At 41.4% G+C, this 22,100-nt stretch overlaps 1 non-coding gene and 1 pseudogene across 1 annotated transcript; one reads left to right on the top strand and one right to left on the bottom strand.

The window, feature by feature from the left end:
- Positions 1-354: 354 nt before the first annotated feature.
- LOC100393437 (dnaJ homolog subfamily B member 6-like) lies at positions 355-3,529 on the bottom strand (annotated as a pseudogene).
- Positions 3,530-20,437: 16,908 nt separating this feature from the next.
- On the top strand, positions 20,438-20,564 carry LOC118143503 (U4atac minor spliceosomal RNA). The gene has a single exon (XR_004727709.3). It is a non-coding gene; the product is annotated as a U4atac minor spliceosomal RNA (small nuclear RNA).
- Positions 20,565-22,100: the final 1,536 nt, after the last annotated feature.

The raw sequence follows: 22,100 nt of genomic DNA, 5'->3' as shown, positions 1-22,100 counted from the left end.
TGGCTAATTTTTTTGTATTTTTGTAGAGATGGGGTTTTGCCATGTTGGCCAGGCTGGTCTCGAACTCCTGACCTCACTTGATTCACCCGCCTTAACCTCCCAAAGTGCTGGTATTACAAGTGTGAGCCACTGCACCCGGCCTACAATAACTTTAAAGACAAAAAATAAATGGTCCCAACAATAAACTCAAAAGTCTATGACAATAGAGGTTCAGATGAGCTGTTTGTAAATACTTCAGATTAGGTACATTATACTGAAAGTTGAATTCCCTTGAAATCTTAAAAAAAAATTTCCTGTTAATCCTCAAATAGTGCTTGTTATAGTTTAACATTTCTGTTAAGTGCATGCCTTGAATTACTTGTTATGCAAGTGCAGCAGCTGCTCCTTACCTTGTATTGTTAAAGGCATTAACTGGCCGTCTTCTTCAACTTCTCTTTCTTGACCATTCTTGACAATTTCTTTGTAGTGATTTTTCTGCCATTAACCATTTTTTTTGGGGGGGGAGGAAGGGAGGAAGGCAGGAAGGGAGGGAAGGAGGAAGGGAGGAAGAAGGAAGGGATGAAGGAAGGAAGGGAGGAAGGGGGGAGGGAGGGAGGGAAGGGAAGGAAGGAAATCAAGCAATGAGAGAGACATTGCCGAGCTGGATCTAGAGGTTTACAAGTTGATTTCTTTTTTTTTTTTTCTTTTTTTTTTGAGAGAAGGAAAGAAAAAAAATGAGTAAAGGAGAGGAAGAAAGAGGAAGAGAAAGAGGGAGGGTGAATGGAAATATTGCTTTATTCTGAAAAAAATAGGTATTAATAATGGCCAATCAATGTTTCATTTAAACCTATGAGTAGGTGTGATGTGGTATTGACAAGAATGTATATTTTGTGTATTTGAAGTGGAGAGCTCTATAAATTTTTATTAAGTTTACTTGTCCGGATCTGAGTTCGAGTCCTTGATATCCTTATTAATTTTCTGTCTCATTGAATCTAAGTCTCTATGTATCTGGGTGTCAGGATCGTTAGCTCTTGTTGTTGCATTGATCCTTTTACCACTATATCTTTGTTGCTTTAAAATCTATTTTATCCGATACGAGAATTGCAACTCCTGCTTTTTATTTATTGATTTATTTATTTTTGTTCTCCATTCGGTTGGTAAATCTTTCTCCATCCCTTTGTTTTGAGTCTTTGTGTATCCTTGCCTGTGAAACAGGTCTGGATGTAACATGCCATTGGGTTTTGGCTGTGTCTTTTGATTGGGGGATTTAGTCTATTTAAATTTAGGGTTACTGCCATTTGATGTTAACTGGCTGTTTTATCCTTTCGTTGATGTAAATTCTTCTTTATGTTGATGCTCTTTACTTTTTGGTATATTTTTAGAAAGGCTAATACTGGTTGTTTCTTTCTGTGTGTAATGCCTCTTTCAGAAGCTCTTGTAAAGCAGGCCTGGTGGTAATAAAAGCTCTGAGTTCTTGCTTGTTCATAAAAGATTTTATTTTTCCTTCAGTTGTGAAGTTTAGTTTGGCTGGATATGAAATTCTGGGCTGAAGGTTCTGTTCTTTGAGGATGTTGAATATTGGCCCCCACTCTCTTCTGGCTTGTAGAGTTTCTGCCGAGAGATCTGCTGTAAGTCTGATAGGCTTGCCTTTGTGGGTAACCTGACCTTTCTTTCTGGCTGCCCTTAGTATTTTCTCCTTCGTTTCAACCCTGGATTATGTGCCTTGGTGTTGCTCTTCTTGAGGAATATCTTTGTGGTGTTCTCTGTATTACCTGGGGTTGAATATTGACCTGCTTTGCTAGTTTAGGAAAATTTTCCTGAATAATATCCTGAAAAGTATTTTCCAGCTTGGATTCATTCTCTCCGTCACATTCAGGTACACCTATCAAATGTAAATTTGGTCTTTTCACATAGTCCCACATTTCTTTGAGACTTTGCTCATTCCTTTTTAACCTTTTTTCTCTAATTTTGTCTTGTTGTTTTATTTCATTAAGTTGGACTTTGACCTCTGATATCCCTTCTTCTGCTTGAACAATTCGAGTGTTTAAACCTGTGCATACTTCTTGGAGTTCCTGTATTGTATTCTTCAGTTCCAATAATTCACTTATATTCCTCTCTAAGTTGACTATTCTCAACAGGATTTTATCAAACCTTTTTTCAAAGTTCCTAGTTTCTTTACGTTGGGCTACAACATGTTCTTTTAACTCACCGAAGTTTCTTATTATCCATTCCTTGAAGGGTGATTCTGTTATTGGGATGCGCTCGTTCTCCATCAAGCCTTGTTCCATTGTTGATGTTGAACTGTGATCATCTTTAGAGGGAGAGGCGTTCTGATTTTGAGTATTCTCAGCCTTTTTACGCTGGTTTCTTCCCATCATTGTAAATTTATCCTCCTGTCGTCTTTGAAATTACCAACTTTCAGATTAGGTCTCTTGAGTGGACGTCCAAGTTGTTAGTTCCCAGGGCCAGAACAGCGGCGTTAAGACTGATGGTGCTTTTCTGCCCAGGATTCTCCTGTCTGGCTTCCTTCTTGTGTCCGTAATAGGCGCCTCTGCCTTCCCGGGGCTCCAAACCTTGGTCAGAAGGTGAACCAGTCTCGTTTACTCTGCGCCGAGAGCTGCCGCGCCGAGGTGCTGTCACAGCCACTGCGCCGGCCTCAGGAGTCCTGCTGGGGACCCGTGTGGGTCCTCCAAACCTCGGTCAGAAGGGGAGCCAGCCCTGTTTACTCTGCGCCGAGAGCTGCTGCGCCGAGGTGCCGGTGAAACCGCTGCGCCCGCCACAAGAGTCGCCCTGGCGACCCGTGTGACTCCTCCACTGGGGTTCTTCTGCTCTGTGAGCGACCAGAATTTGTCTGAAAGTGTGGCTTCCTCTAGTTCTCTGCACTTCCACTGAGAGCTGCAATCCCAAGATGTTAGCGATCGGCCATCTTGGATCATTCCCCCTGCCATTAACCATTTTAGTAGAAGTTGACATCAGTTTGAAGTTGCCCATCCCACTACCACCAAATGATGTGGAAGAAAACGAAGTGAGGCCCCCATGACCTAGTGACCCAAATGAAGTATTAATAAATCCTGCATCAAAAGAAGGAAATCCACTTCCAAAAGATGGAAATCCACTGAATGTGGAAAAAAGCTACCCCGACCCTTGGCTTCTGCTTCCACGGGGACCCCTTCGATTCTGAAACGAGTCCTCAAAAGAGTCTTCTACGTAGTCAAATGAAAATGGGTCCCATCCACCAAAAAATTCCCTGAAGACATCATCTGGGTTACAGAATGTGAAGCCAAACTCAAATAGACTGTCAAAACGACTTCCACCTCCTCCCCGCACCATTTAATCCTTCTTTGCCGTGTTTGTTATAGATGTCCCATTTTTTAGCATCTGACAACACCTCACACCCTTCAGCTACTTGTTTGAGTTTTCTCTCTGCTTCTTCTTTATTCTCTGGATTTTTATCTGGGTGCCGCTTGAGAGCTGGTTCCTGGTATGCCTTTTTAATATCCTTGGGAGAGGCCTGTCTCTGCACACCTAGAACTTCATAGTAATCCACCATGATTTTGTTTGTTGGAGATAGTCTCATTCTGTCACCCAGGCTGGAGTGCAGTGGCACCGTCTCAACTCACTGCAGCCTCTACCTCTGGGGTTCAAGACATTCTCCTGCCTCAGCCCCCTGAGCAGCAGGGCCACTGCATCTGGCTAATCTTTATATTTTTGGCAGAGATGGAGTTTCAGTACATTAGCCAGGCTGGTCTCGAACTCCTGACCTCAGGTGATCCACCTGCCTTGGCCTCCCAAAGTACGGGATTACAGGCGTGAATCACCTTGCCCAGTCTAACCCACCATGCTTTAAGAGATGGCTGGAACAAGTCCAAAGACAGAAGTGGCTGAAGGCAGGGGCAGTGGCCAGGATCTCCTCTCAGCTCTGGCACTGCTGCACTGGTGGTGGTGACTACTCATGCTTTCCTCTAGGGTTTTGCGTTGTTGTTTTTTCCCCTTAATTTTACTTTAAGTTCTGGAATACATGTGCAGAACGTGCAGGTTCGTTACGTAGGTATACATGTGCCATGGTGATTTGCTGCACCTATCACAACCTGTGCTCTCCCTCTCCTTGCCCCTGACCCCCTGACAGGCCCTGATGTGTGATGTTCCCCTCCCCGTGTCTATGTGTTCGAAGTGTTCAACTCCCACTTATTTGTGAGAACATGCAGTGTTTGGTTTTCTGTTCTTGTTAGTTTGATGAGAATGATGGCTTCCAGCTTCATCTATGTCCCTGCAAAGGACATGAACTCATTCTTTTTAATGGCTCCAGAGTATTCCATGGTGTATATGTGCCACCTTTTCTTTATCTAGTCTATCATTGATGGGTATGTGGGTTGGTTCCAAGCCTTTGCTATTGTAAATAGGGCTGCAGTAAACATATGTGTGCATGTGTCTTTATAGTAGAATGACTTATAATCCTTTGGGTATATACCCAGTAATGAAATTGCTGGGTCAAATGGTATTTGCAGTTGTAGATCCTTGAGGAATCACCCACTGTCTTCCACAATGGATGAACTAATTTACACTTTCACCAATGGTGTAAAAGCATTCTTATTTCTCCACATCCTTGCCAGCATCTGTTGTTTCCCAACTTTTTGATAATTACCATTCTAACTGGCATGAGATAGTATCTCATTATGGTTCTCATTTGCATTTCTCTAATGACCAGTGATGGTGGCTCTTTTTCATAAGTTTGTTGGCTCCATAAATGTCTTCTTTTGAGAAGTGTCTGTTCATATCCTTTGCCCACTTTTTGACTGGATTGTTTTTCTTCTTGTAAATTTATTTAGATTCCTTGTAGATTCTGGGTATTAGATAGTTGTTAGATGGGTAGCTTGCAAAAATTTTCTCCCATTCTGTGGGTTGCCTGGTCACTCTGATGATTGTTTCTTTTGCTGTGCAGAAGCTCTTTAGTTTGACTAGATTCTATTTGTCAATTTTGGCTTTTGTTGCCATTGTTTTTGGTGTTTTAGTCAAGAAGTCTTTGCACATGTCTATGTCCTGAATGGTATTGCCTAGATTTTCTTCTAGGGTTTTTATGATTTTGGTTTTTACATTTTAAGTCTTTAGTCCATCTTAATTTTTGTATAAGGTGTAAGGAAGGGGTCCAGTTTCAGTTTCCTGCATATGACTAGCCAGTTTTCCCAGACCATTTATTAAATAGGGAATCCTTTCCCCATTGCTTGTTTTTGTCACATTTGTCTAAGATCAGATGGTTGTAGATGTGTGGTATTATTTCTGAGGTCTCTGTTCTGTTCCATTGGTCTATATGTCTGTTCTGGTAGCCATACCATGGTGTTTTAATTACTGTTGCTTTGTAGTATACTTTGAAGTCAGGTAGCGTGATGCCTCCAGTTTGTTCTTTTTGCTAAGGATTGTCTTGGCTATAGGGGCTTTTTGGTTACATATGAAATTTAAAGTAGCTTTTTCTAATTCTGTGAAGAAAGTCACTGGTAGCTTGATGGGAATAGCATTAAGTCTATAAATTACTTTGGGCAGTATGGCCATTTTCACGATATTGATTCTTCCTATCCAGGAGCATGAAATGTTTTTCCATTTGTTTGTGTCCTCTCTTATTTTCTCGAGCAGTGGTTTATAGTTCTTGAAGGGGTCTTTCATATCCCTTGTTAGCTGTATTCCCAGGTATTTTATTGTCTTTGTAGCAATTGTGAATGGGAGTTTATTCATGATTTGGCTCTCTGCTTGTCTATTGTTGGTGTATAGGAATGCTTGTGATGTTTGCACATTAATTTTGTATCCTGAGAGTTTGCTGAAGTTGCTTATCAGTGTGAGGAGTGTTTGGACTTAGACAATGGGGTTTTCTAAATATACAATTACGTCATCTGCAAACAGAGACAATTTGACTTCCTCTGTTTTTATTTGAATACCTTTATTTCTTTTTCTTGCCTGACTGCCCTGGCCAGAACTTCTGATACTATGTTGAATAGGAGTGGTGAAAGAGGACATCTTTATCTTGTACCAGTTTCCAAAGGGAATGCTTCCAGCTTTTGCCCATTCATTGTGATATTGGCTATGGGTTTGTCACAAATAGCTCTTATTATTTTCTCAAGCCTAGTTTTCAAATAATTTATTACTGCTGAATCTGAGCATGTTCCACAGATGTGCCTTTTGTAATTCCTCTATTGCACACACCTGCTGACCTTACTATACTGCTGGGTACAACTGCTATATTCTTGGCATTGTACACATTACTACTTACTACCAAGAAGAAGCCTCCAGTCTTGCATGAAATTTAAAGAAACAACTTTAATAGCAGTCCCCATCCCTTGAGGAATTCATAGTACAGCACAGACACGTGGGGTTCGAGTAAGGTGAATACATTCAAAACCAGCTCCACCACTTACAACCTAAGTTGTGCCAGCAAGAAAAAGTATCTGACTCCATTTCCTCAGTATAAAATGGCGATAATAATACCTACCTCACAGGTTGTTTGGAAAATTAAATTAAATAATGTGTGGGAAGAGGCCAATATAAATTCATACAGATATGTTTTCTTCCATTTGTGTACTGAGATTTAGTTTCTGTTGGTTTTTGTGTTAGTGGTTATGACACCTAATACCCCTTAAGACTGTTCACAGCAGGAGATGTGAAGGCTGACACTTAAGTCATTTCTTCCCCGTTTATGACAAGGTTACCTGGTTTCCACGCAGACACAGATAAAGGTGCTTTCTCTTTTACATGCTACACCACATCTAACTTAGTATCATGCAAAAGATTTCTGCTTACACAGGCATAGAAAAGGAAATTTGCATCAGTTTGCTTGCACATTTTGGTTAGCTATACTTTACTCACATTCTGAAACTCAGTTGTGTAATTCAGAGGGGATTTTCTCTTCTAAGATGATTTGCAGTATATTTATCCAGGAATAATTGCTGAGATGGAGAGATGACAATTACCAACATCTATGCAAGTAAAAGTATTAGAATTTTAGTTCTATTCTATACTTCCAAATAGGACACACAGTGAGTTGATAGGCCATCCAGTGGTTCTTCAAAGGTTTCTAATATTTAGGGTGTTTTCTTCAAGAGCTGAATTGTATTTATTGCCAGTCTTCCACCTGCAGTTGCAAAGAAGATGATGTAGGGAGGAATTGTCAGGATAGCATAAGGTTTGACTCCAGTAACAATTTACTGAAAATAACATGAAATATTGATTTGCACTGTAGTATCTATTCAATTTCAGATAACTTAGCATACAAGATGAAACAAACACTACTAGTTATTGCTAATCATTATTAAAAGAAAATAATGTAAGTTCTAAGAGCCTAAAAATGCAGGTCTTTTTTTCTTTTTTTAATTTTGGAGAGTTGTATTAGTTATGGCTCTCAATTGTAAATAATAGAAGCCCAACTCTAAGTAGCTAAGGAAGAAAGAAGGCTGTATTATAAATTTTCTCATGGACCATAAGTCATGAATGTGATTGAACTTCATTAACAATTAAAGCAGGGGATTATGATGCATTTAGGGTTCTCATTTCATCTCTCCTCTGTCCTTTTCTGTGGATCTGTTTATTATTCATCTTATTCTGTGTCTATGGGCCATCTTCCTTTTATTCTAGCCATATGGAGAAAATCAAGACAGCTTCTGAACTTGCTGCCTAACATTCTGTCACTGGAGGGAGTCTGTCTCTTTTTCAGGCCTAATTGCAAAATTCCTAGGGAAAAGCTTTGATTGGTCCAGCTTGGATCAGGTGTATACTTCACGCCAGTCAACTGCTGTTAGCTAATCAGAGTGATACTGAAGGAACACGTGGACAGGAGGAAAACGGCAGGTCCTAGAAGAAGGGAACTGGTGAGACAACAGATGACCACTGTCATAGACAGTCTTTCCCAAAATCTGTATGTTGAAGCCTTAAGTCCCAATGTGACTGTATTGGTGATAGGGCCTTGAGAGAGGTAACTAAGATTAAGTGAGGTTATAAGGGTGGGGACCTAGCTTGGTAGGATCAATGTCCTTATACAAAGAGAATGAGACAGCAGAAATGTTTCTCTCTCCTGTCTGCATGAGCCTAAGGTAGGCCATGTGAATCCATGGCAAGAAGATGGTCATCTACAAGTCAGAAAGAGAGGCCTCACCAGACACCAACCCTGCCAGCACCTTAATCTTAGACTCCTAGCCTCCAAAACTGTGAGAAAATTAATTTCTGTGGTTAAGCCACCCAGTCTGTGACATTTTATTATGGCAGCCTGAGCAGACTACTATAACCACCATAGGCATGTACTCCATTCATTCTCTGAAAAAATACTTTCTGATTACCTATCATATCCATTAGAATAAATTCAAATACAAATAACAGAACCGGCAAGAACAGTGATATTAGAACATTAGTCTCATCTAAAAGAAGTTGAGGAAAGTGATCCAAGGCAGCTCCTCAAAATCACCAGAGATGTGGGCTCTTCTGTCTTCCGCTCACCATACGGCATAACTTCTGTCTTCCAGGTCACCTTATGATCTCAGATAGGGACTGGAGCTCTAGATGTCATGCTCACTTCCCAGTCAGCAGGAAGGAAGAAGGGGGAGGAAAATAGTCCCCATGTGTATGAACCAAATCTTTAATAAGACAGCTTGGAGATACCTCTAACAGTGTCTGTGTTTGTCTCATTGGACAGAATTCAGTCACATGACCACACCTGGCTGCAAGGGAGGCTGGAAATGTATCTTTTTACTGGGTGAATTGCATCATCAATGACATAGGGCTTCTGCTAGGAAGTAAGAATTCGAGAATGGATGTTGAACAGACAATCAGCAGGGTCTGCCACAGTTACTATCAGCCAGACACTGTGGTAAATGCTGTATTAGTCCATTTTCATGCTGCTCATAAAGACATACCCAAGACTGGGCAATTTACAAAAGAGGTTTAATGGACTTATAGTTCCATGTGGCTGGGGCAACCTCACAATCATAGTGGGTGGCAAGGAGAAGCAAGTCACATTTTACGTGGATGTCAGTAGGCAAAGAGACAGAGCTTGTGCAGGGAAACTCCCATTTTTAAAACCATCAGATCTTGTGAGACTTATTATCACAAGAACCGCATGGGAAAAACCTGTCCCCATGATTCAATTACCTCCCGCTGGGTTTCTCCCACAACATGTGAGAATTCAAGATGAGATTTGTGAGGGAACATACCCAAACCAATCAAATGCCAACTACAGCTTCATTCAGAAAATTGACAGGCTAGATCTAAACAAAATTTGATAGCATTTAAAACAATAATAAATAAAACTACCCTCTGTGGATTATCTCTAGTTGACTGTATCAAGTAAAATCACCTGTGATTTATAATTGAAGTGACACATTATACCAAACTTCCTATCAACAGTCTTATTATTATTATTATTATAATTATTAAGACATTTGGCTGGGCATGGTGGCTCATGCCTGTAATCCTAGCACTTTGGGAGGCCAAGGTGGGCTGATCACTTGAGCCCTGGAGTTCGAGATCAGTCTGGACATGTTGAAACCCCATCTCTACAAAAAATACAAAAAATTAGCCAGGCATGGTGGTGTATGCCTGTAGTCCCAGCTGCTCACGAGATTCTGAGGCAGGAGGATTACCTGAGCTTGGGAAGTGGAGGAAGTCAAGGCTGCAGTGAACTGAGATCATGCCACTGCACTCCAGCCTGGGCAGCAGAGTGAGTCCCTATCTCAAAAAAAAAAAAAAAAGATATTTTAATTCATGTTCTGTAAGTTGATTGCACCTGTTTGCTCATTTTCTTTAACATGCTATACCTTTTGTCTGCCCCATCATCAGCCAGAAAGCTATCTAATTAGTGTGGTGGCTAAAATGATTTCCCCCCAGAGAAATGAAGGATAGTGTTTGCTCACTAATAATGGTTCAGAGTTAATGTTATTAACTCTGCCACATGAATCTATTTGAAGAAAGGGTTTCAGTCAACAGCAAAGAAGATGGTTGAAAATAACTGTCATTTCAATGACTCCAGTGACTGTTGGAGTGGTCCTAGAAAATAAAGCAAAGCTGCATAGCTGAAAAGAGAAACACATAATTTTACATTATGTCATTGTTTTCTCGCCAATTATAGAGTGACAGTTCAGGGAAAAACAACAATGGTGATGATAAAATAATGGAGTGTTGAGGAAGAGCCTCAGAAAACACACTGAGGTCTGAAAGCTCTTTGCCTTCATGAAATATTGTTTTCTGTCTCACAAGAAGCAGATGGAATAAATAGATTGGACCATTATCCATTATTCATTCATTCAGTCAGTCAATCAACAAACATTTACTGAGCACCTACTATGTGCCAAGCACTGTTCAAGCATTAAAGGTTTACAGGGAACAGAGTAGACATAATTCCTGTCCTCCCAGATCTTATATTGTAGTGACTGACAGACAGTAAATAAGATTAATGAATAAAATATGCAGTATGTTCAATTTTAGATGGTGGTGAGTGCTGTGAAGAAAGGCAAAGCAGAGAAGACTAGGACGCATTGGGGTGGAGGAGGTTTGTCATTTACATGGAATGGCTGGGGAAGGCTGAATAGGAGGCAACAGGAATTCTGAGAGGTAGCGTGCTAGTGAACAATTTAGAAGGGAACAGCAGGAGCAAAGACCCTGGGGTGCTTACAAGATTGCCAGCGTCTGGAGCTGAGTGATTACAGGGGAGGATACTGGGACAGAAAGAGGTAAACCAGGTGGGGCCTCCTAGGTCATTATAGTGACTCAGACTCCTGTCGTGTGTGGAAGCCACGGGCAGATTTGGAACAGACAAGTATAGTTGTAGCAGGATCATCTGGCTACTCTAGTGAAGACAGATCTTTGGGAGCCTTTTGTAATAACTCAGGCAAGAGATGACTGTAGTTTGAGCTAGGCAGTTGAGTTGATGTGGTAAGAAGTGATTCAATTTCCAAATATATTTTGAAGGTAGGATGGATAGGATTTCCTGATGGAGTACATGAGAGGAATGAAAGAAGAAAGTCAAGGATGGCAGCAATACTTTTGGGCAACTAGAAAAATGGCAACACTATTTACTGAGACAGGGACACCTGTGAGAAGAGAAGTCTTGAGTCTTAAATACCTTGATGACAGACAAATGAAGATGCTAAGCAGACAGTTGAATCTGGAGTTGAGTCTTGAGTTCAAGGTAGATGTTGGGTTAGCCTGTTCTTATAACATGTAGGTCATGTTTAAAGTCACAAGAATGAGCAAGATCACCAAGGGAGAAACCAAGGCCTTCAATGTGTGGCCTGCAACATTTAGGTGGCAAAGAGACTAGGAGAAACCAGAGAAGCAGACTGAGAATGAGTGGTCAGAGTAAGGGATCATAGGTGTGTGGTGTCCTTGGAGGAAGAAAATGTTTCAGGGAGAAGAGACTCAACTCAGTCAAATTTTCCCAAGCAAGGTACACCAAGATCAGTATCCCTGTCCCAGAAAGTAGGACAAGGAGAGAACATGAAGCTCCAGTGATCGTGCAACATCACATACTTGGCATGTAGTAAATATGAAATTCAAAAGCTCAGACTGTGGTTAGGCATGGTAGCTGACACCTGTAATCCCAGCACTTTGGGAGGCCAAGGCAGGAGGATTGCTTGAAGCTAGGAGGTCAAGACCAGTCTGGACAAGATAGCGAGATAACATCTCTACATAAAACCAAAAAGTTAGCCAGGCATGGTGTGTGCACCTGTAGTCCTAGTTATTCTGGAGGCTGAGGCAAGAAGATCACTGAGCCCAAGAATTTGAGGATGCAATGAGCCATGATTGCACCACTGCACTCCAGCCTGGGTAACAGAGCAAGACCCTGTCTCTAAGACAAACAAACAAACAAAAAGCTAACCAAAAAAACTGATTGAACTTAATCCAAGCTCTTAAAAGGAAAAAAATAAAAGAAAGTTTAATCTACCTATTTTTAATATCAGTTACATTTGTAGTTCTACATGCTTTTCCGATTTTTTTCTAATTGAAGATTTCTATTTCTTAGTAAAACAAAAGCAACAAAATGGAAAAGGTGATGTAAGAGTTTTAATAAGTGCCTCATAAATGATAATTTCATTAAAGTGATGAACATAGGTTGAATCTGCTAATATCATTTATTGTGTTTGCAAAGTGCTTCCGTTTTTTGTTCTTGGTTTTGCTTACATTAGAATTGCTTTTCTGCATTTCTGCATTGCTCTGGGCTTCAGCAGCCTCCCTCCTGTTCTTCACAGGGTCCTGCATAGGCTGCCTCTATTCAATCAAATGGAATCTCCAAAGTCACACATTGAATGGGATGTGCAACGAATACTTAAAAAAGAATGAATATTCAAATACATGGCAGCTGGCAGTTTCTTAAAATCCTAATTTCTTCATTCAGTGAGATACAAGTGATTTCCAATTTTAGCAACTAAGATAAAATAAATCTTCTGTATTGAACTGCAAAGTAAAATAAATGCTAAACTTTATTTAAATGTAGATAAGACTCGATGCAGTGGCTTATGCCTGTAATCTCAGCACTTTGGGAGGCTGAGGTGGGAGGATCTCTTGAGTCTAAGAGTTTGAGACCAACCTGGGTAACATGGCAAAACCCCATCTAAAAAATACATACATTTTAAATCTAGATAAGAAGAGATTTGCAAGAAGTATCACAGCAACCAATATCAAATGAATATCAAATTTCGCATATCTACTATGAGATCCTGAACACTAAAACAAAAGATCAGGAATATGACAGGATTTAGGGTTGTGCTATTTAATAGCTGGACAAGAACAGTACTGCTCTACTTAAGTGTGCATGCTCTTAGAGTTTTCTAGTCCTGTTTCTTTCCCTCTTTGTCACTCCACTTAGTCCAATGACATTTTCTGCCTCTCCTCTAAGGTACCTAGTGTGTTTTCCTCCTTCTCCTTCCCCTCCTCCTCCTCCTCTCCCTCCTCCTCCTCCTCCTCCTCTCCCTCCTCCTCCTCCTCTCCCTCCTCCTCCTCCTCTCCCTTCTCCTCCTCCTCTCCCTCCTCCTCCTCTTCTCCCTCCTCCTCCTCCTCACCCTCCTCCTCCTCCTCTCCCTCCTCTTCCTCTCCTCCTCCCCTCCTCCTCCTCCCCTCTCCTCCTCCTCCTTTCCCCCTCCTCCTCCACCGCCTTTTCTACTTCTTCCTCCTCCTCCTCTTCATCTTCGTTTTCCTTATTTGTTCCTCTTTCGTATTATTATTCTTACTCTTTATTCTTTTTTTAAAAAATTTTTTTATTGCATTTTAGGTTTTGGGGTACATGTGCAGAACATGCAAGACAGTTGCATAGGTACACACATGGCAGGGTGTTTTGCTTCCTTTCTCCCCTTCACCCACATTTGGCATTTCTCCCCAGGTTGTCCCTCCCCAGCTCCCCACCCCCTGCTGGCCCTCCCCTTTTCCCCCCAATAGATCCCAGTGTTTAGTACTCCCCTCCCTGTGTCCATGTGTTCTCATTTTTCATCACCCGCCTATGAGTGATAATATGCGGTATTTCATTTTCTGTTCTTGTGTCAGTTTGCTGAGAATGATGTTCTCCAGATTCATCCATGTCCCTACAAACGACACGAACTCATCATTTCTGATTGCTGCATAATATTCCATGGTGTATATGTGCCACATTTTCCCAATCCAGTCTATCATCAATGGGCATTTGGGTTGATTCCAGGTCTTTGCTATTGTAAACAGTGCTGCAATGAACATTCGTGTGCATATGTCCTTATAGTAGAACGATTTACAGTCCTTTGGATATATACCCAGTAATGGGATTGCTGGGTCAAATGGAATTTCTACTTCTAAGGCCTTGAGGAATCGCCACACTGTCTTCCACAATGGTTGAACTAATTTACACTCCCACCAACAGTGTAAAAGTGTTCCTTTTTCTCCACAGCCTCTTCAGCATCTGTTGTCTCCAGATTTTTTAATGATCGCCATTCTAACTGGCGTGAGATGGTATCTCAATGTGGTTTTGATTTGCATCTCTCTGATGACCAGTGACAATGAGCATTTTTTCATATGATTGTTGGCCTCATATATGTCTTCTTTTGTAAAGTGTCTGTTCATATCCTTTGCCCATTTTTGAATGGGCTTGTTTGTTTTTTTCCTGTAAATCTGTTTGAGTTCTTTGTAAATTCTGGACATCAGCCCTTTGTCAGATGGGTAAACTGCAAAAATTTTTTCCCATTCTATTGGTTGCCGATTCACTCTAGTGACTGTTTCTTTTGCCACGAAGAAGCTGTGGAGATTCATTAGGTCCCATTTGTCTATTTTGGCTTTTGTTGCCAATGCTTTTGGTGTTTTGTTCATGAAGTCCTTGCCTACTCCTATGTCCTGGATGGTTTTGCCTAGATTTCCTTCTAGGGTTTTTATGGTGCCAGGTCTTATGTTTAAGTCTTTAATCCATCTGGAGTTAATTTTAGTGTAAGGTGTCAGGAAGGGGTCCAGTTTCTGCTTTCTGCACATGGCTAGCCAGTTTTCCCAACACCATTTATTAAACAGGGAATCCTTTCCCCATTGCTTGTTTTTGTCAGGTTTATCAAAGATTGTATGGTTGTAGATATGTTGTGTTGCCTCCGATGCCTCTGTTCTGTTCCATTGGTCTATATCTCTGTTTTGGTACCAGTACCATGCTGTTTTGATTACTGTAGCCTTGTAGTATAGTTTGAAATCCAGTAGTGTGATACCCCCTGCTGTGTTCTTTCTGCTTAGAATTGACTTGGCTATGCGGGCTCTCTTTTGGTTCCATATGAAGTTCATGGTGGATTTTTCCAGTTCTGTGAAGAAAGTCAATGGTAGCTTGATGGGGATAGTGTTGATTCTGTAAATTGCTTTGGGCAGTATAGCCATTTTCACGATATTAATTCTTCCTAACCATGAACATGGAATGTTTCTCCATCTGTTTGTGTCCTCTCTTATTTCATTGAGGAGTGGTTTGTAGTTTTCCTTGAAGAGGTCCCTTACGTTCCTTGTGAGTTGTATTCCTAGGTATTTTATTCTTTTTGTAGCAATTGTGAATGGCAGTTCGTTCTTGATTTGGCTTTCTTTAAGTCTGTTATTGGTGTATAGGAATGCTTGTGATTTTTGCACATTGATTTTATATCCTGAGACTTTGCTGAAGTTGCTTATGAGTTTCAGGAGTTTTTGGGCTGAGGCGACAGCGTCTTCTAGGTATACTATCATGTCGTCTGCAAATAGAGACAATTTGGCTTCCACCTTTCCTATTTGAATACCCTTTATTTCTTTTTCTTGCCTGATTGCTCTGGCTAGAACTTCCAGTACTATATTGAACAGGAGTGGTGAAAGAGGGCATCCTTGTCTAGTGCCAAATTTCTAAGGGAATGCTTCCAGTTTTTGCCCATTCAGTATGGTATTGGCTGTTGGTTTGTCGTAAATAGCTTTTATTACTTTGAAATACGTTCCATCAATACCGAGTTTATCGAGGGTTTTTAGCATTAAGGGCTGTTGAATTTTGTCGAATGCCTTCTCTGTGTCAATTGAGATAATCATGTGGTTTTTGTTTTTGGTTCTGTTTATGTGGTGAATTACATTTATAGACTTGCGTATGTTGAACCAGCCTTGCATCCCCGGTATAAATCCTACTTGATCATGATGGATAAGTTTTTTGATTTGCTGTTGCAATCGGCTTGCCAATATTTTATTGAAGATTTTTGCATCTATGTTCATCATGGATATTGGCCGGAAGTTTTCTTTTCTTGTTGGGTCTCTGCCGGGTTTTGGTATCAGAATGATGTTGGTCTCATAAAATGATTTGGGAGGTATTCCCTCTTTTTGGATTATTTGGAATAGTTTCAGAAGGAATGGTACCAGCTCCTCTTTGTGTGTCTGGTAGAATTTGGCTATGAACCCATCTGGACCTGGGCTTTTTTTTGTGTGGTAGGCTCTTAATTTCTGCCTCTACTTCTGACCTTGTTATTGGTCTATTTATAATTTCAGCTTCCTCCTGGTTTAGGCTTGGGATGACACAGGAGTCCAGGAATTTATCCATTTCTTCCAGGTTTCCTAGTTTATGTGCATAGAGTTGTTTGTAATATTCTCTGATGATGGTTTGAATTTCTGTGGAATCTGTGGTGATTTCCCCTTTATCATTTTTTATTGCATCTATTTGGTTGTTCTCTCTTTTCTTTTTAATCAACCTGGCTAGTGGTCTGTCTATTTTGTTGATCTTTTCAAAAAACCAGCTCTTGGATTTATTGATTTTTTGAAGGGTTTTTCGTGTCTCTATCTCCTTCAGTTCAGCTCTGATCTTAGTTATTTCTTGTCTTCTGCTGGGTTTTGAGTTTTTTTGATCTTGCTCCTCTAGCTCTTTCAATTTTGATGATAGTGTGTCAATTTTGGATCTCTCCATTCTCCTCATATGGGCACTTATTGCTATATATTGTCTTCTAGAGACTGCTTTAAATGTGTCCCAGAGATTCTGGCATGTTGTGTCTTCGTTCTCATTGGTTTCGAAGAACTTCTTTATTTCTGCCTTCATTTCATTGTTTATCCAGTCAACATTCAAGAGCCAGTTGTTCAGTTTCCATGAAGCTGTGTGGTTCTGGGTTGGTTTCTGAATTCTGAGTTCTAATTTGATTGCGCTATGGTCTGAAAGACTGTTTGTTATGATTTCAGTTGTTTTGCAGTTGCTGAGCAGTGCTTTACTTCCAATTATGTGGTCCATTTTAGAGTAGGTGTGATGTGGTGCTGAGAAGAATGTATATTCTGTGGATTTGGGGTGGAAAGTTCTGTAAATGTCTATCAGGTTTGCTTGCTCCAGGTCTGAGTTCAAGCCTTGGATATCCTTGTTGATTTTCTGTCTGGTTGATCTGCCTAATATTGACAGTGGAATGTTAAAGTCTCCCACTATTATTGTGTGGGAGTCTAAGTCTCTTTGTAAGTCATTAAGAACTTGCCTTATGTATCTGGGTGCTCCTGTATTGGGTCCATATATGTTTAGGATCGTTAGCTCTTCTTGTTGTATCGATCCTTTTACCATTATGTAATGTCCTTCTTTGTCTCTTTTGATCTTTGTTGCTTTAAAGTCTATTTTATCAGAGATGAGAATTGCAACCCCTGCTTTTTTTTTGCTCTCCATTTGCTTGGTAAATCTTCCTCCATCCCTTTATTTTAAGCCTTTGTGTATCCTTGCATGTGAGATGGGTTTCCTGGATACAGCACACTGATGGGTTTTGAATTTTTATCCAATTTGCCAGTCTGTGTCTTTTGATTGGTGCATTTAGCCCATTTACATTTAGGGTTAATATTGTTATGTGTGAATTTGATACTGCCATTTTGATGCTAGCTGGCTGTTTTGCCCGTTAGTTGTTGTAGATTCTTCATTATGTTGATGCTCTTTAGCATTTAGTGTGATTTTGGAATGGCTGGTACTGGTTGTTCCTTTCTATGTGTAGTGCCTCTTTCAGGAGCTCTTGTAAAGCAGGCCTGGTGGTGACAAAATCTCTGAGTACTTGCTTGTTTGCAAAGGATTTTATTTTTCTTTCACTTCTGAAGCTCAGTTTGGCTGGATATGAAATTCTGGGTTGAAAGTTCTTTTCTTTAAGGATGTTGAATATTGGCCCCCACTCTCTTCTGGCTTGTAGTGTTTCTGCCGAGAGATCTGCTGTGAGTCTGATGGGCTTCCCTTTGTGGGTGACCCGACCTTTCTCTCTGGCTGCCCTTAGTATTTTCTCCTTTATTTCAACCTTGTTGAATCTGACAATTATGTGCCTTGGGGTTGCTCTTCTTGCGGAATATCTTTGTGGTGTTCTCTGTATTTCCTGCATTTGAGTGTTGGCCTGTCTTGCTAGGTGGGGGAAATTTTCCTGGATAATGTCCTGAAGAGTATTTTCCAGCTTGGATTCATTCTCTTCATCACATTCTGGTACACCTATCAAACGTAGGTTAGGTCTCTTCACATAGTCCCACATTTCTTGGAGACTTTGTTCATTCCTTTTTGTGCTTTTTTCTCTGATCTTGGTTTCTCATTTTATTTCATTGAGTTGATCTTCGACTTCTGATATTCTTTCTTCTGCTTGGTCAATTCGGCTGTTGAAACTTGTGCATGCTTCGCGAAGTTCTCGTATTGTGTTTTTCAGCTCCTCTAATTCATTCATATTCCTCTCTAAGTTATCCATTCTTGTTATCATTTCCTCGAATCTTTTTTTCAAATCTTTTTTCAAGGTTCTTAGTTTCTTTGCATTGATTTAAAACATGTTCTTTTAGCTCACAAAAGCTTCTCATTATCCACCTTCTGAAGTTTAATTCTGTTATTTCATCACAGTCATTCTTTGTCCAGCTTTGTTCCCTTGCTGGTGAGGAGTTTTGGTCCTTTCTAGGAGGCGAGGTGTTCTGGTTTTGGGTGTTTTCCTCCTTTTTGCACTGGTTTCTTCCCATCTTTGTGGATTTATCCACCTGTCGTCTGCGTAGTTGCTGACTTTTCAATTGGGTCTCTGAGTGGATGCCCAGATTGTTGATGATGAAGTATTTCTGTTACTTGGTTTTCCTTCTACCAGTCTAGCCCCTCCACTGTACGACTGCTGAGGTCCACTCCAGGCCCTGCTTGTCTGGGGTGCACCTATAGCAGCTGCGGAACAGTGAGGGATGCTACCAGTTTCTTTTTCTGCTATCTTTGTCCCAGAATGATGCCTGCCAAATGTCAGTCTTTTTGGATATAGAGGGGTCAGGGAGCTGCTTGAGGAGACAGTCTGTACTTTATAGGAGCTCAAGTGCTGAGCTGTGAGCTCTGTTGTTCATTCAGGGCTGTTAGGCTGCTACGTTTTATTCTGCTGCAACAGAACTCATAAAAAGAAAACCCTTTTTTTCTCAGATGCTCTGTCTCAGGGGGTTCGGGCTTTCTTTGTGAGTGTCCATTGTGCTGTCCTGCCCAGCTAGGAGGCAATCTAGTCACTATTTGCCTGCCGAGGCTCTGCCCTGCTGGTGTGAGGTTTGCCCTGTTGCTGCAGGCTCTGCCCTGCTGCTGCTGTCTCCGCCCTGCTGCCACAGGCTACGCCCTGCAGCAGAGTCTCTCTGTTGTGGCGGGTTGCCTCGGCAATGGCAGGCTGCGTCAGCAATGGGCGTGTACCTCAGTAGGGGCGGATTGCCTTGGTAATGGCGGATGCCCCTCCCCCACGGAGCTGCACCGTCCTGGGTTCAGCTGTGCCCACAGTGAACCTCTCCACCCAGAGCGTTTGGAATCACCATTTTGTTTGTCCGACTGCACTACCCCAAATGCTGTTTCCCTGGAATCTCCTGGCCTGGCTCACTGTCCAAGTCCCATTCAGTCTCAAGTTCAGCCCTCTCAAGTCTCAGATAGCCGGTTCAACAGGGCACCTGGACCAGTGCACTTTGTGTGGAGCACTGTGGAGCACTGCTGTGCTACAGCGCCGGCCGCCGGCTGCACCGGCTGCCGGCTGCACCAGCCAAAACCTCTGCCTGGTGTCCTGCGTCTCTTTTATACCTGGGAATTTCCCCGTTCTGTGGGCAACAAAGATCCATCTGGAAATGTGGCCCTGACTCACCCTCTGCGCATTCACCGAGAGCTTCAATCCTGGGTTGTTCTCACCACGCCATCTTGAGTCCCCTCTTACTCTTTATTCTTACTCTTCTTCTTTCTTCTCTTCTTCCTTTTATTTTTTTTGGCATAGGGTCTTGCTCTGTGGCCCAGGCTGGAGTGCAGTGTCCCAATCTCAGCCCACTGTAAGTGCTGCCTTCCACACTGAAGCAGTCCTCCCACCTCCTGAGTCACTGGAACTATAGGCATATACTACCACACCCTGCTAACTTTTTGTAAAAATTGAGTTTGCCATGTTGCCCAAGCTGGTCTCAAAGTATTGGGCTCAAGTGACCTGCTGGCCTCAGCTTCCCACAGTGCTGGGATTACTGGTGTGAGCCACCGTGACCAGCCTGCCAGTGTTTTCAAATGTTATTTAATCTTCTCAACGAATTGCCAGAGGAAGGTATTAATAGGATCTTTTTTAAGGAAAAAGAAACTGAATCCCCTTGGTTAAGGGTTTGCTAGAAACCACATAGCCAGGATCTGAGAAAGGTGGATTCTTTTTATTTATTCATTCATTTTTTTGAGATGGAGTTTTACTTTGTTACCCAGGCTGGAGTGCAATGGTGCAATCTTGGCTCACTGCAACATCTACCTCCCAGGTTCAAGCGATTCTCCTGCCTCAGCCTCCTGAGTAGCTGGGATTACAGGCATGCAACACCACACCCAGCTAATTTTTTGTATTTTTAGTAGAGACAGGGTTTCACCATGTTGGCCAAACTGCTCTCGAACTCCTTACCTGAGGTGATCTGCCTGCCTCAGCCTCCCAAAGGGCTGGGATTACAGGTGTGAGCCACTGCATCCAGCCAGAAAGGTAGATTCTAATCTGATCTGTGTCTTCTAAAGCCCGCTGTTCTAATGCTCGTTGCTTAATACCACCACATGCTAGGCTGTTCTTGCACTGCTATAAAGAAATACCCAACCGTCCTTTCCTTGGGGTTGCACTACTGTCTAATGAGTGCATAATGAGGGGCAGTACTGCTCATGCCTATACATCGCATCTGTGTCCACTGGAACTTCACTTTACCTTGGTACAATTTTTGGAAAAATGAAAAATCTCTTTTCCATGAAATTGAAAAAATAAATGTTTTTAAAAAGAAAAAAGAAAGAAATACCTGAGGCTGGGTAATTTACAAAGAAAGGAAGTTTAACTGGCTCACAGTTCTGCAGGCTGTACATGAAGCATGGCGTTGGTAGCTGCTTTGCCTCTGGTGAAGCTTTGGGCTGTTTACAATCATGGTGGAAGGTGAAGCAGGAGCAGACATCTCATGCAGGGAGAGCAGAAGCAAGAGAGAGAGAAGGGAAAGGAGCCACACACTTTTAAACAACCAGCTCTCTTGAGAACTCACTTACTACCAAGGAGATGGTGCTAAGTCATTCCTGAGAGATCTGCCCATGATCCACTCACCTCACACCTAGCCCCACCTCCAATACTGGGGATTACAATTCAACATGGGATTTGGTGGGGACAACATTCAGACTATATGATGCCACTACATAGTCTAGCATAAATATATATTTGCTAATGTTAAATAGGATGTATAATAGATCACTGGTTTGGACTGAGCCCCTGCACTAGGCCCAACAGACAAAACCAAAGTGGAGTAAGACATGCTGAAGTTTCACACCATCCAGCTGAAACTAGGATCTTTATCTAACGTTTCAACAAATCAGGATGCAGAGATAACAGCCAAATCCCTAAACAGGCCAGTTTGTGCCAGCACGATAAGAAAGTTCCTTCTGTTTTAACCTTTACAAGAAAAGGAACTTCTGTTTATAACATCAACCTCCTCTGCTTAGCTCATCACAACACTCATTCTGTTTTATAGTATGAGGTGTTGTCCAATTTTAGAATCACAAATAAAAGCCAATTTAATTTTTTAAAAAATATTTTTAAATGTATTTTTTGAAATAGATATGGGGTCTCACTATATTGCCCAGGCTGGTCTTGAACTCCCAAGCTCAAGCAATCCTCCCACTTCAGCCTCCCAAAGTTTTGGAATTATAGGCATAAACCATCATACCTGGCCTCAATTAAGAGATATATATATTTTTGAGGTGGAGTCTCACTCTGTCGCCCAGGCTGAAGTGCAATGGTACCATCTTGGCTCACAGAAACCTCTGCTTCCCAGAACCGAGCGATTCTCCTGCCTCAGCCTCCTGAGTAGCTAGGATTACAAGCGTGTGCCACCATGGCTGGCTAATTTTTATATTTTTAGTAGAGATGCAGTATCAGCATGTTGGCCAGGCTGGTCTTGAACTCTCAACCTCAGGTGATCCACCTGCCTCGGCCTCCCAAAGTGCTGAGATTACAGGTGTGCCCAGCTCCAATTAAGATCTTTAAACTAAATTTGTTGTAATTTCATCTTTTGACACTAAATATGATACCCAGTCTGGATAAATACATAAATGAAATTAAAATTTTCTTCATAGTGAAAAAAAATGGCAACAGATCAACTACATACAACTTTAAAACTTTCATTTGGCAAAAGAAAACATGAAGATAAAAAATAACACACAGACTGGGAAAGCATATTTAGAACATGTAACAGAAAAGATTTATATAAAGCACTCCTGGAAATGA

Source organism: Callithrix jacchus, chromosome 7, assembly GCF_049354715.1.
Source record: "Callithrix jacchus isolate 240 chromosome 7, calJac240_pri, whole genome shotgun sequence".
Lineage (NCBI taxonomy): Eukaryota > Metazoa > Chordata > Mammalia > Primates > Cebidae > Callithrix > Callithrix jacchus.
Note: the sequence above shows the minus strand (reverse complement) of the source record. Positions and strands in the feature narration are given on the sequence as shown.